General features: G+C 43.3%; 1 protein-coding gene across 1 annotated transcript in view; it reads left to right on the plus strand.

Moving 5' to 3' along the window:
- Nucleotides 1-13970, plus strand: part of RXFP1 (relaxin family peptide receptor 1) — a 267825-nt gene that overhangs the window by 132253 nt on the left and 121602 nt on the right.

The following is a 13970-nucleotide window of genomic DNA, read 5'->3' on the forward strand; positions in this document are numbered from 1 at the left end:
GATGAATGCTGGAACCATGTAGGTGAGGCTGGATGAATGCTGGAAGCTTGCAGGTGAGGCTGGATGAATGCTGGAAGAATGCTGGTGGGAAGGGGGGGGGGATGGATCGAGATCCAGGGGAGTAGGTGGAGAGAGGTTGTAAGTGAGCGCACAGTGGGTGCACAGAGAAAGTGGGTGAAACAGGAGGTAACATGAGGTACTGTTTGAATGTGAGAAAACAGAGCAGTAGCAATGGAACACCAGAGGAGAGAGGCCAATATGGAGGGCTCATAACCCAAAGGGGGCGCGGCTTCCTTTTAATTGCTCAGCTTTTACTGGGTTGCAAAGCGAACGAGTTGGAGAACAGTTCCTTTATTTCTTCCTGCTGTGTCTGTCTGGAAAGCCACCTCTAATCTGGCTGTGGTAGTGGAGGTCGGTCGTAGTTTAGTTGGGACGAAGAATTAGGTCGGAGCGGTACCTCAGGGCAGTCCGAAGGTGCGGCACGAAGGGGCGCACAAAGGGGCGGGCCCCTTTGTCTCGCTCCTTCGGCGCTCGGCGCCAAGCAGCACGAAGATTTAAAGCCCAGCGGGGCTGTCGCTGATAGGATGGCGGCGTTTCTGAGGGCGGGCCTTGGCACGGTGCTTTTAAGTTTTTTTGTGTTGGTTTTCTTTTCCCTTGCAGGTTTTGTTTCGTTTTTCGTCTCTCGGCGTGCGGCTGGCGCCGGAGCCCCTCGGGTGAGGAGGGCGTGCACTAACCTGACCTTCCCCCGATGGGGCTTCGGCGCCGGTCGCGCAGGTCACCGGTAGTGGATGCAAGCCGGGAGCGGCGAAAGAGAAGAAATGAGGCTAATGCCCTGCAAGTTACAGTCAAAGGGATTTCTGGAGAGTCGGACTCTCTGGAAAATCAGCTGGAGTATGACAACAAGGAGAATGCAGAGGGGAAAGAACTGCGCAAGTTAAAGCTAAGTCAGAACAGCAAAATGTAGTGGGAAGGGTAAAAATCAGTCAGCTTGCTGAGAGTTCTCCCCTTGCAAAAGACACTGAGACTCTGGAGCCTATGCATTTAGGAAAAGAGAGAGCTTTGGGTGCCGGGAGCTCCAACTTAGAAAGCTCAGGGAAATAGCACCTAGTAAAAATAGAAAATATTGAGAACAGACCTCAGGAGGCAGTACAAGTAAAATGCAAGGAACAAACGGAAGTGATAGCTCACTGCACACTTCAAGTGAAAGCCAAATCTGAAGTGAATTTGGGGAGTCTGACACCATAGAAACATAGAAATGACAGCAGAAAAGGACCAAACAGTCCAGCCAGTCTGCCCAGCAAGCTTATAAAGAATGTGGGCACAGAAAAAGGTTTTCAGAGAAGTCCAACACCTGAGGTAACCAGACTGTTACTAGAGCAAGAGGAAAAGTTTTTTAGGGGTTTTTTTTTAATTTTTTAATTTATAAATTTTCACATTTACAGACAACAAAAAGCATGCCCCGAAAATATCAGGTACATCATGGAATGAAACCATTTACCATTTAACATAATACCAAAGAAACCAAATTTTCCCATGTCCTGAAGTTACAATAAAGTGGGGGGGGAATAACCAACAATAGAGCAAATTATAACATACAGATAGTAATAAAGAGGAGAGAGGGCCGATCTCTAATCAATCACCGACGACTGAGACTTGAGTTACTCCTTGAGTCTGTTGATGAGAGTCCAGAAACAGCTCTAACTGGGAAGGATCATAAAAAATATGTCTGGCACCATTTATCTTCATAACGCATTCACATGGAAAACGAATAACTATCTGGGCTCCCATCTGTCGTGCATGCATACAGAGAACCCAAGAAAGAGATCTAGGTGTCATAGTGGATAACACATTGAAATCGTCGGTGCAGTGTGCTGCGGCAGTCAAAAAAGCAAACAGAATATTGGGAATTATTAGAAAAGGAATGATGAATAAAACGGAAAATGTCATAATGCCTCTGTATCGCTCCATGGTGAGACCGCACCTTGAATACTGTGTACAATTCTGGTCGCCGCATCTCAAAAAAGATATAATTGCGATGGAGAAGGTACAGAGAAGGGCTACCAAAATGATAAGGGGAATGGAACAACTCCCCTATGAGGAAAGACTAAAGAGGGTAGGACTTTTCAGCTTGGAGAAGAGATGACTGAGGGGGGATATGATAGAGGTGTTTAAAATCATGAGAGGTCTAGAACGGGTAGATGTGAATCGGTTATTTACTCTTTCGGATAGTAGAAAGACTAGGGGGCACTCCATGAAGTTAGCATGGGGCATATTTAAAACTAATCGGAGAAAGTTCTTTTTACTCAACGCACAATTAAACTCTGGAATTTGTTGCCAGAGAATGTGGTTCGTGCAGTTAGTATAGCTGTGTTTAAAAAAGGATTGGATAAGTTCTTGGAGGAGAAGTCCATTACCTGCTATTAAGTTCACTTAGAGAATAGCCACTGCCATTAGCTATGGTTACATGGAATAGACTTAGTTTTTGGGTACTTGCCAGGTTCTTATGGCCTGGATTGGCCACTGTTGGAAACAGGATGCTGGGCTTTATGGACCCTTGGTCTGACCCAGTATGGCATTTTCTTATGTTCTTATGTTCTTAACTAAACATTTCTTCCATCGCTGCTATGTTGCTTTAGATACATCTGGGTACATCCAGATCTCTTGGCCCAAATAGAGCGTATTCCTATTATGAAGAAATATTTTCAAAATATTGTCCCGGTCAGAAGACAATACAACATTTTCCAGCAATGTACCCCTTTTCTCTATCTGTGCCTCTAAAAAGGATTCCAAAAACTCTGTTACATTCAAAGATACTGGTCCAGTAACTTGTTGATTTTCTCCTTCCATCTTAGTCTCTGGAAGAAAATACACTTTAGATATCGGTGGTAGTGCTTCTGTTGAAATTTGCAGTATTTCTTGTAGGTAGCTTCTAAATTGTTCCCTCGGCGAGACCATCTTACACTTTGGGAAATTTAGGACTCTTAAGTTTAAATATCTCGCAACATTCTCTAAATTTTCCATTCTTCTAATTAAAACTGTTTCACCTTGTATCAGGCCATTCTGCACAGATTTTATCTGAGTAATTTTTGAGTACATTTCTTCAATTTTTTCTGTGTGCAAAGACACAACAGGATTTAAGTTATTAAATTGAACTTGAGTATCTTTACTAGCCGTGGTCAAAGTTATTATTGAATTTTCTAAAAAAGAAATAGCTTGCCATAATGAATCCAGAGTCACTACACTTGGTTTCACCAATAATGATTGAGAAGTAAAAGTTACTGGTTGAGATGTTTGAGGGAAATGTCCATCTTGGATCCAAGCCATTTGCTCCGTCTCTCTCCGTTCTGCAGAGGCCCAAACGCCACCAACATCTTGCACAATATCGAGAGTTAGCCCTTCCGTCCGTGGGGTGTAGGATAACATTCCACCCTCGATAACAGGCGCCGCTTTAACCCCTGCAGGACCCTCCTCGGAGGTGCTCACCCCTAAGGACGCCTTCCGTCTATGGGGCGCATCCGGGCCCACAGTCGCGGCACGCAGTGGTGCAGAGGGCGGCGTCGGAGCTCCGGGACTCAGCGATATCCTCTCCCATGAGCAAGGGGGGGGGGGGGTTTGCTCTCCTCCCTCTGCTCTTGCGGGAACCTCTGGAACGTTTACATCTGCAGGTGGGTAGAATCCAGCAATGCTCATCTGAACAAGAGCAGGTTTTAGAGAGGCCGAGGCTCCTTCTCTGACCCGTCCTTTCCTTTTCGTATGAGGCATTTAGGAAATTATTACAACGAGCAGCTCTGGAGCTACTGCTTCCACGTCCTCTCCTCACAGCGCCATCTTGGAATGCCCCCGAAAAGTTTTTTAGTTTTGAGAATATGTCTGCTGAGAGACAGTTCCACAATCCCTCAGCAGAAGAGCTCCAGGGTTGGAAAGAGAATTGGAAGCTAAGAGTTTCTATGAAAGAAAGAAAAGTTGTGAGACGCTCTTCATAGACTGGAGCGTCTTTAGCGGCAGATCAATTTAATTTGCCTGTCTGGCAAAGATTAAAAACCCACAACAACTGCAACAGACGCAGCAAAGAAAAAAAATATTTTCTGCTAAAATATCTGTGTCCATGAGAGCTGTTCCTAGTCAGAAAACTGACTTCTTATCCTTGTGATAATAATGAGATGGACATGTCCCATAATCCTGAACAATTTGACAATTTTGCTCAATTCTTCAAAGATAAAATATCCAAAGTTTTTAATAGGTTACAGGCAAGTAGCCTTTCTTTTCTAGAAGATCACAATGTCACTATTTCATTCAATTTCATTACATTTTTAAAATTTCATTTATTTCAGGAAATTACGCAGATTATTGCTAAACTTAATCCGTTTTTTGTTTAAGTTAATCCATTTTTTTTTGCCCGTTAAATTAATACTCCCCTCTGCTTTAATAGAAATTCTTCAAGAAGATCTGAGTGCCTCTAAAATGGAAGCTGTGAATCTTTCTCTAACAGAAAGGTTTTGCCACCTCCCTTGAAAAAGGCCTCTATTCAGCCTTTATTAAAAAAGCCATCTTCATTATACAACAACTACAGACCTAGCTCTACCTTCTCACCAAGAATATTGAATGTGCTATTTTAACTCAACTGAATAACATTTTACAGCAGCATGACATCTCAGACCAATTTCAGTCTGGATTACGAAAACTGTACAGCACAGAGACACTGCTGCTATCTAGTATTGATACAATCAGACATGGTTTTAACTGGAGAATGTGCTTCTTGCTGGTACTTCTTGACATTTCCACGGCATTTTGACATATTTAATCATTCCATCCTGCTCTGTTGTCTCACAGAAATTGGAATTTCAGATACAGTTTTTCAGTGGTTCTCATCCTACAAGACTGCTCGTGCACAACAGGTGAACTTAGATATGACTGTCTAGATGGCACAATATGATAACAGGGGTCCTGAGGGTTCTGCTCTGCTATTTTATTCAATATATGACTATTTTATTATATACTAGCTGTACCCGGCCACGCGTTGCAGTGGCAGAGCCAGGTTAAGTGGAAAAAAAAGAAAAGAGAATGGGGATAACCGCCCCCTGCCCCCCCCCCCCCGAACATGGATGCAAGAACATCCCCACGCCCCCCCCCCTGCAGGCCCGCCGATACCTGTCAAAAATGGTAGTCGGTGGAGCGGGCGTTCGTTCCGGCATGGAAGTATTGGCGCCGGGCCCTCGGCAGCCAGCACTGAAACTGTCTCCGACGGCTGTTAGAACTTACTCTGTCAGTGGGGTGGAGCATTGGGAGCGGTCGTCTCGCTCAGATAGTAAGGGCGAAGGTGCGCCGGTTGCCAGTCCAGAAAATGGCGTCGACGGGCCCTCGCCCTTACTATGTCACATGGGCTACTGCCGCCATTGGCGTTCCCGAGTGTCTTAGTAAGGGACAGAGCCGTCGGCGCCATTTTGATTGCTGGCAGCCGACGGCCGTAGTGTATGCGATGTGTCACGGAGCGGTGTTGCCCCCCCCACCCGCTGGAGCAGCCCAAACTATTCTGCCACTTTGCGTGCATTTGGAGGGTGTGGGCAGTAAGTAGAAAAGTCATGGGCGTGGGGGGTGTGAGGAGGGTGTTTTTGTGTGAGTTCGTAGGGTGTGGGAATTGCATGTGGCATGTGAGTGGTCTCCTGGTGTAGCATGCTGGAATTTTGTGGGTTTTTGTGTGTTTTGGGAGGGTGTGTGAAGTAAGTACAATTGGCATGTGTGCGGGGGGGGGGTGGGTGAGGAGGGTGGATTTGTGTTTGGTCGGAGGGTGTGTGAATCCCAAACATTGGTCACGTGTGTGTGGGGTGTGAGCGTTTGTGCAAGGTGTAAGATCTTGCGCTTACGTCCAGCAGATGTCGCTGTTTTGTGGAACCAAATTTTAAAACTTTTTTACCAGCCCCCGGTGTGACATATATGTAATGTAAGTGTAGAAGAACCTTGCCGTATGTGAGGTGAAGCTTGTGTCCAAAACTGAAAGCAATCGGTTCAGTGGTTGCTGAGATTAGCGATTTCGTACAAACTTTTTAACATTTTTATTTATATAGATGACTTAATTGTGCAAATTGTTGGCTGGCTTGGGTATTAACTATAAGATATATGCTGATAACATTCAGTTTTTTGTGCCCAAGCTTGCTTTGTGGTCTGCCATTATTGATCTATTAAAAATCAGTTTTTCAGCCATTAGAACTTGGCTAACTCACAATCATCTCACTCTTAATTTAGAGACTACCAAAAACTTTATTTTAACTAGGCTTCCTCCAGATGATCCTCCCTCATCCTTTAAATTTGAGGATATCAAAATCAATGTTTCATCATCTGTCCACAGTCTTGACATTATCTTGGACTCTTAATCTATCCACAAGATTAGAATCTTTGTTAAGGCCTCTTTTGCCAAATTGTAGATGTTTCGCAGGTTGAAACCTTTGTTATCTGCTCATGACTTTCAGTCTGTTGTGCAGGCTCTGCTCCTAACTGAATTAGCTTGTTGTAACTCATTACTCATTGGTCTTCCAGCTAATGCCTTAAAGATTGTGCAGAACTCTGTGACAAGAGTCCCAGTGGATCTCAGCTCTCATGGCCTGGAGCATTCAATATAAAATTGTGATGTTGATTCACAAGTTATTAAATAATAACATTGTACCCCAGATTAAATTCATTCCATAGGATCTATGTACCATGTCGTGGCCCTTGTTCTGTCAATGTGCAATTCCATCATCATGGTCCCTTTCTTTATTGGGATGGTGGGAAGCACCTTTTCATCCCTTGCATCACTCAACAGATTGCCTTCAGCCACCCCTATGTAACTTTGCAATATATATGTGATATAAGTTTCTTGCCGTAGATTACCACTTCAGGATTTACCAGATCCATATTGTGCAAGGTTAAGGCTGTAGAGACCTGCAATTCACTTTCTAGCCCAGAATCAATAATGAAACTGCACACCTCATTAGCATATAGCGTTAAATTTTGCTAAATCAGCAAACTTTGTCAATCTGCTAACTCCACAGCACATGAGTATTGCAGCAGTTTATGCACTGTCTTATGCAACTAACAGTTTTGCACATTTACAAATCTCAACAGTTTGCACAATATGCAGGCAAGGAAGTGCTGTAACTTCTCATTACCATTTTCTCAAACAATCATAATTAACCCAGTGCACTTCAAATGACAATGCTTACCTTACTGGAAAAACAAAGGATTATTTTTAACATTTCCACAGAGCAGGATAAAGTCCTTCCTTCTTGGGCTGCAGGAGTCAGTTATCTGCCTGCACAGTGTCCTGTGTCATTCTTACAAATTGCCTTCTTAGCAGCCCTTAAAGAGACAGTGCATCATTTGTAACCCTGCAGTGTCATAGGTGCCAATTCTCACATTTTCATTATCAGTTACTAAAGGTGGGTTACACCTGCACAGACAGTTTTGAAAGTTTGGCTAATAGTTATACGTGGACAGATATCTAGTATCTACTAATGTTCTTCCCCAAAGTCCTGGCAAATTATTCAGGTTTACCTATGATTTACTCTCCTTTTACACAAATCAGATTTATGATACAGTTGCAAGATAGCAGTCTAATTCTAGTTTTTGCCTTCCAGCCTCCCCTAATCATTTTTTTGTAAGGCATGGGGAGGTGCCTACTTCAAGGTCCACAGAGTTTTGCAGCATCTCCCGACATGATTTCAGTATAACACATACACATACAAAATAAACACAAACACACACACAGGCTGCAACACCATGAAACAAATCAAATTGGGAGGTGGGGAGGGGGAGGTTAATTTCTTTTCAGATTGCAAATCTCTAATCACAGATCACAATCCAAAAAGGAAAGGAATGGTAAATACACATATCTGGCCTTATCCCCGCGATCCCCAAAAAATAAGCCCACCTCTGTGTAACAATACTCCAACTTTTAAAGACAAAAGTACAAATGTTGGAAGAACATTATTTCGAACCTATTGCTTTTGGAGAAGTTTACAATACTATACTGTGCAGCTGTATACAGCATCTTTCACTCAAGTATATATATATACTGTATATATATATATATATATTTTTATATATTTATTTAAAATATTTATAGTTTGCTCAATAGATGTTGGCCTAATGAACTGATTCCTTCATGATGGGCTTCATGCATTACTGCAGCCTTTTAATGTTTTCAGATTTGATTTTGGTCTTAGAATAAGGGCTAGACTAGATAGTGAAGTGCCATACCTTATATCTTTCTGTTTTACTTTTTTGACTGTTGACATTTTATGTTCCCTGTCTAGAATATATGATTGTATAAATAGATCTCAAAATGCTTGACCAACACATTCACACATGATACAGTAAAATTAGCTATAATTTAACAAAGGATAAGATTAGCATTTATATCAAGAACAAAGCCATCTGTCTACAGACAGAATCAGTAGAGAGGGAAATTTAATTTGCAAATGGCAAATGAAATATAATGTGGACAAGCGCAAAGTGATGCACTTAGGGAAGAATAGCCCAAATTATGGCTACAAAATGCTAGGTTCCACATTAGGCATCACCACTCAGGAAAAGGATCTAGATGTCATTGTTGAAAATAAGGTGAAATCTTCTGCTCAGTGTGCAGCAGCAGCCAAAAAAGCAAAAAGAATGTTAGGGATTATTAGGAAAGGAATGGAGAATAAACAGAGATTATCATAATGCCTCTATATCACTCCATGGTGTGACCTTATCTGGAGTATTGTGTGCAGTTCCGGTCACCACATCTCAGCATTAGAAAAGGTACAGAGAAGGATGACCCAAAGGATAAAGGGGATGGAACAATTTCCCTACGAAGAAAGGCTAAAGAGGTTAGGACTCTTCAACTTGTTGGAGATGGCTGAGGGGAGATATGATAGAGATATGATTAAGAAAGGTGGAAGGAAGGCAAAACGATTACCGGCATGGTTAAAAGGTGAGGTAAAAGAGGCTATTTTAGCCCAAAAAAAAATCCTTCAAAAATTGGAAGAATCCATCTGAAGAAAATAGGAAAAAGCATAAGCATTGTCAAGTTAAGTATAAAATATTGATAAGACAGGCAAAGAGAGAATTTGAAATGAGACTGGAACGAGAGGCAAAAACTCATAATAAAAACTTTTAAAAATATATCAGAAGCAAGAAACCTGTGAGAGATTTGGTTGGACCGTTAGATGACCAAGCGGTTAAAGGGGCTCTTAGGGAAGATAAGTCCAATGGAGAAAGACTAAATGAATTCTTTGCTTCTGTGTTTACTAATGAGGATGTTGGGGAGATACCAGTTCCAGAGATGGTGTTCAAGGGTGCTGAGTCAGATGAATTGAACCATATCACTGTGAACCTAGAAGATGTAGTAAGCCAGATTGACAAACTAAAGAGTAGCAAATCACCTAGACTGGATGGTATACATCCCCAGGGTTCTGAAGGAACTAAAAAATAAAATTTCATGTCTATTAGTTAAAATTTGTAACCTATCTTTAAAATCATCAATTGTACCTGAAGACTGGAGGGTGGCCAATGTAACCTCAATATTTAAAAAGGGCTCCAGGGGTGATTAGGGAAGCTATAGACCAGTCAGCCAAACGTCAGTGCTGGGAAAAATAGTGGAAACTATTCTAAAGATCAAAATCACAGAGCATATAGAAAGACATGGTTTAATGGAACACAGTCAACATGGATTTACCCAAGGAAAGTCTTGCTTAACAAATCTGCTTCATTTTTTTGAAGGGGTTAATAAACATGTGGATAAAGGTGAACTAGTAGATGTAGTGTATTTGGATTTTCAGAAGGCATTTGACAAAGTCCCTCATGAGAAGCTTCTAAGAAAACTAAAAAGTTATGGGATAGGAGACGATGTCCTTTCGTGGATTACAAACTGGATAAAAGATAGGAAACAGAGAGTAGGATTAAATGGTCCATTCTCTCAATGGAAAAGGGTAAACAGTGGAGTGCCTCAGGGATCTGTACTTGTGCTTTTCAATATATTTATAAATGATCTGGCAAAGAATACAACGAGTGAGGATATCAGATTTGCAAATGATACAAAATTATTCAGAGTAGTTAAATCACAAGCGGATTGTGATAAATTGCAAGAGGACCTTGAGAGACTGGAAGATTGGACATCCAAATGGCAGCTGAAATTTAATGTGGACAAGTGCAAGTTGTTGCAAATAGGGAAAAATATCCCTTGCTATAGTTACATGATGTTAGGTTCCATATTAGGAGCTACCACCCAGGAAAAAGATCTAGGCATCATTGCGGATAATACATTAAAATCATCAGCTTAGTGTGCTGCAGCAGTCAAAAGAGCAAACAGAATGTTGGGAATTATTAGGAAGGGACTGGTGAATAAAACGGAAAATGTCATAATGCCTCTATATCACTCTATGGTGAGACCGCATCGTGAGTACTGTGTACAGTTCTGATCACCGCATCTCAAAAAAAATATAGTTGCACTGGAGAAGGTTCAGAGAAGGGTGACCAAAATGATAAAGGGGATGCAAAGTTCCCCTGTGAGGAAAGACTAAAGAGGTTAGGTCTGTTCAGCTTGGAGAATAGAAGGCTGAGAGGTCTTTAAAATCATGAGAGGTCTAGAACAGGTAGATGTAAATTGGTTATTTACACTTTCGGAAAATAGAAGGCCTAGGGGGCACTCCATGAAGTTAGCAAATAGCACATTTAAAAGTAATCAGAGAAAATTCTTTTTCACAGTGTACAATTAAGCTCTGGAATTTGTTGCCAGAGGATGTGGTTAGTGCAGTTAGTGTAGCTGGGTTTAAAAAAGGTTTGGATAAGTTCTTGCTGGAGAAGTCCATTAACTGCTATTAATCAAGTTGACTACTGGCATCAATAGCTTGGGATCATCTTAATGTTTGGGTACTTGCCAGGTTTTTGTAGCCTGGTTTGACCACTGTTGGAAACAGAATGCTGGGCTTGATGGACCCTTGGTCTGACCCATTATGGCAATTTCTTATGTTCTTATGTTCCTAGGTCTAAAAATAATGAATGGAATGGAACGAGTAAATATTAATCAGTTGTTTACTCTTTTGAAAAGTACAAAGACCAGGGGACACACAAAGAAGTTACATTTAAAACTAATAAGAGAAAATATTGTTTACGCAATGCATAATTAAGCTCTGGAATTTGTTGCCAGAAGATGTGGTGAAAGCTATTAGTGTAGCTGCTTTTAAAAAAGGTTTGGACAAGTTCCTCGAGGAAAAGTCTATTAACTATTATAAAGGTAGAGTTGCAGAAATCCATTGCTTATTCTTGGGTTAAGCAGCATGGACTTTATCTGCCCTTTGGGATTCTGCCAGGTACTTGTGACCTGGCTTGGCCACTGTTGGAAACAGGATACTGGGCCTGATGGACCTTTGGTCTGACCCAGTGTGGCAAGTCTTATGTTTTTAGTTGAAGAGCATAGAAGACACTAGTATTCATTCCAGAAAAAAAAACTGCAGCAATAGAGAAAAAATTGCCATCAACAGAGTTAGGAAAGAGCAAATATAAATTGAAAGCATGGTAGAGGTAGAGAAGGTGATAAAAAGAAATTAGATTTAGAGAGAGTTAAGAAAGAGCAAGTTCACAGAGGGTTTTTAAAAAAGAATAAATGTTGAACTGGGCAGTGAAAGACAGATAATCAAGAGTCTTCTCAGGACTGGAGTGATTTGATTCTTTTTTGGAATGGGTAAGCAGATGAGAAATAGCATTTTGGACATAATGAAGACGACAAATTTTGAGATTAAGAGAGGCCATAGAAAAAAAGAAAAAAAGAATTGAAATAAGACAAAGTACAAAAAGCATGGGGGTAGATTTTATAAAAATATGCCGGATTTTAATAGATAAGCGCATAGTCGCGCGTATCCTTTAAAATCCAGGGTCGGTGCGCGCAAGGCTGCCCAAAATCGGCAGCCTGCATGCGCCGAGCCACGCAGCCTGCCTCCCTTCCCTCCACCCCCTGCACCTTCCCCTCCCTTCCCCTACCTAACCCACCCCCCAGCCCTATCTAAACCCCCCTTACCTTTGGGGTAGATTTTCAAAGTGTTACCCCGAAAACCTACCTCAAACCCCCCCTGCGTGCGTAAGTCCCGGGGCTTTCCTGGGGGGGGGGCATGTCGGGGGGGCGTGTCGCGGCCGGCGCGCCATTGGGGGCGTGTCAGGGGGCGTGACAGGGGGCGTGTCGCGACAGGCGCGTTATCGGGGCATTCCAGGGGCGTGGCCATGACCTCCAGACTAGCCCCTGGACCGGACCATGGCGCGCCGGCGGCCGGCCCATGTGCGCAAGTTACGCCTGCCTCAGGCAGATGTAACGAGCAACAAAGGTAGGGGGGGGTTTAGATAGGGCCAGGGGGGTGGGTTAGGTAGGGGAAGGGAGGGGAAGGTGCAGAGGGTGGAAGGAAAGTTCCCTCCGAGGCCGCTCCGATTTCGGAGCGGCCTCGGAGGGAATGGAGGCCTGGCTGTGCGGCTTGGCGCGCGCCAGCTGCCGATTTTGGGCAGCCTTGCGCGTGCCGACCCCGAATTTTAACAAATCCGGCGTACTTTTGTTTGCGCCTGGTGCGCGAACAAAAGTATGCGCGCACGCTTTTTTATAAAATCTACCCATTTGTTTTAAAAGTTACGCCTGCCACAGGCAGGCATAACTCGTGCGCACCAGCCAGCCAGCCGGCGCGCGATTCCCCTGCTCGGGAGCTGTTTCGGAGGCCTCGGCCACGCCCCCAAAATGCCCCGGGACAGAACCACGCCCGTGGCCCCGCCCCTGAATTACGTGCCACTGCGACACGCCCTCCGACAAGCCCCCCAGGAAAGCCACGGGACTTACGTGCGTCCTGGGGCTTGCGTGCACCGCCGAGCCTATTCAACATAGGCTCAGCGTGCACAGGAGGAACTTGGGGCAGGTTTTCGAGGTGGGTACGCTCGTATCTTACGCACGTACCCCTTTGAAAATCTGCCCCATGATATATAGGCAAACAGGAAGAAGGACAAATGCCAGATTTACAGATATTAGAGAAGTAAGGCACAAAAGTAGTTCTGAATTAAGAATGGCACCAAATTTATGGAGAGAGCAAACAAGTGTGAAATCAGAGGGACGACAGAAGTTGCAGGGTAAACGATCATGTGAATCAAGAATTAGCTGCTTGGGACTGGTATGAGATACCACCAGTTTAAGTGTTAGTGACCTGGGGTAGCTCCTCTAACAGCCCCTTCCTCTCTCGGGCTGCTGATTTAAAAACAAAACAAAACTATGGTCTGCCATCATTATGGCCACAGAGAATGCCTCAGCATCCAGACTTCCTAAAATGGGTAGCCCTGGCCACCAATTTACCTGGCCCCTGATGACATCACTGCCAGAGTAGGAGGCTGTAGAGCTGGCAGAGCACAGTGGGTGGAGACAGACAACCCAGGGAACGGTAAGAATGATGGGTCCCCATCCATCTGGGGCCAGTTTTGCACTGGAAACCCTTCTCCCGGACCCTCTGTTTAGATCCGTCTTCGCTGACATCACTGCTGGGGTAAAAGAGCTGGAAGAGTACCATGGGCAGGTTACACTAAAGAAGCATTGCCCCTTTGAGAGCGAAGAGGAAGCCTTGGGGACGCTTTGATAGGGAGTGCATGTTTTGTTCTTTTATGTGATGCTGTCTGGTGCCCTCCCTAGTGAGGCTAGGGAGGGAGATAGCCTGCGTTAGGGGTGTTTTGTATTATATTTGTTGTATTTTATTGCTTTGTATTATGGAAACCATTTTGGTATTTCTGTTTTTTTGATGTACAGCACTTTTGGGAAAAGGGCAGCTTACAAGTGTAAATGAAATTTGTAAAAAAAAAAAAAAATTCCTGTCAATCAACTAATTAAAAATTTCATCTAGTTGGAAGCAAGGGGGGGTGAAAGAGGTAGGGTTGCTCCAGTTTGAAAGAAGGAGATGTAATGAAGGGGACTGCAAGCCTGAGAGGTAAAATTTAAATTTAAA

Source organism: Rhinatrema bivittatum, chromosome 1, assembly GCF_901001135.1.
Source record: "Rhinatrema bivittatum chromosome 1, aRhiBiv1.1, whole genome shotgun sequence".
NCBI lineage: Eukaryota > Metazoa > Chordata > Amphibia > Gymnophiona > Rhinatrematidae > Rhinatrema > Rhinatrema bivittatum.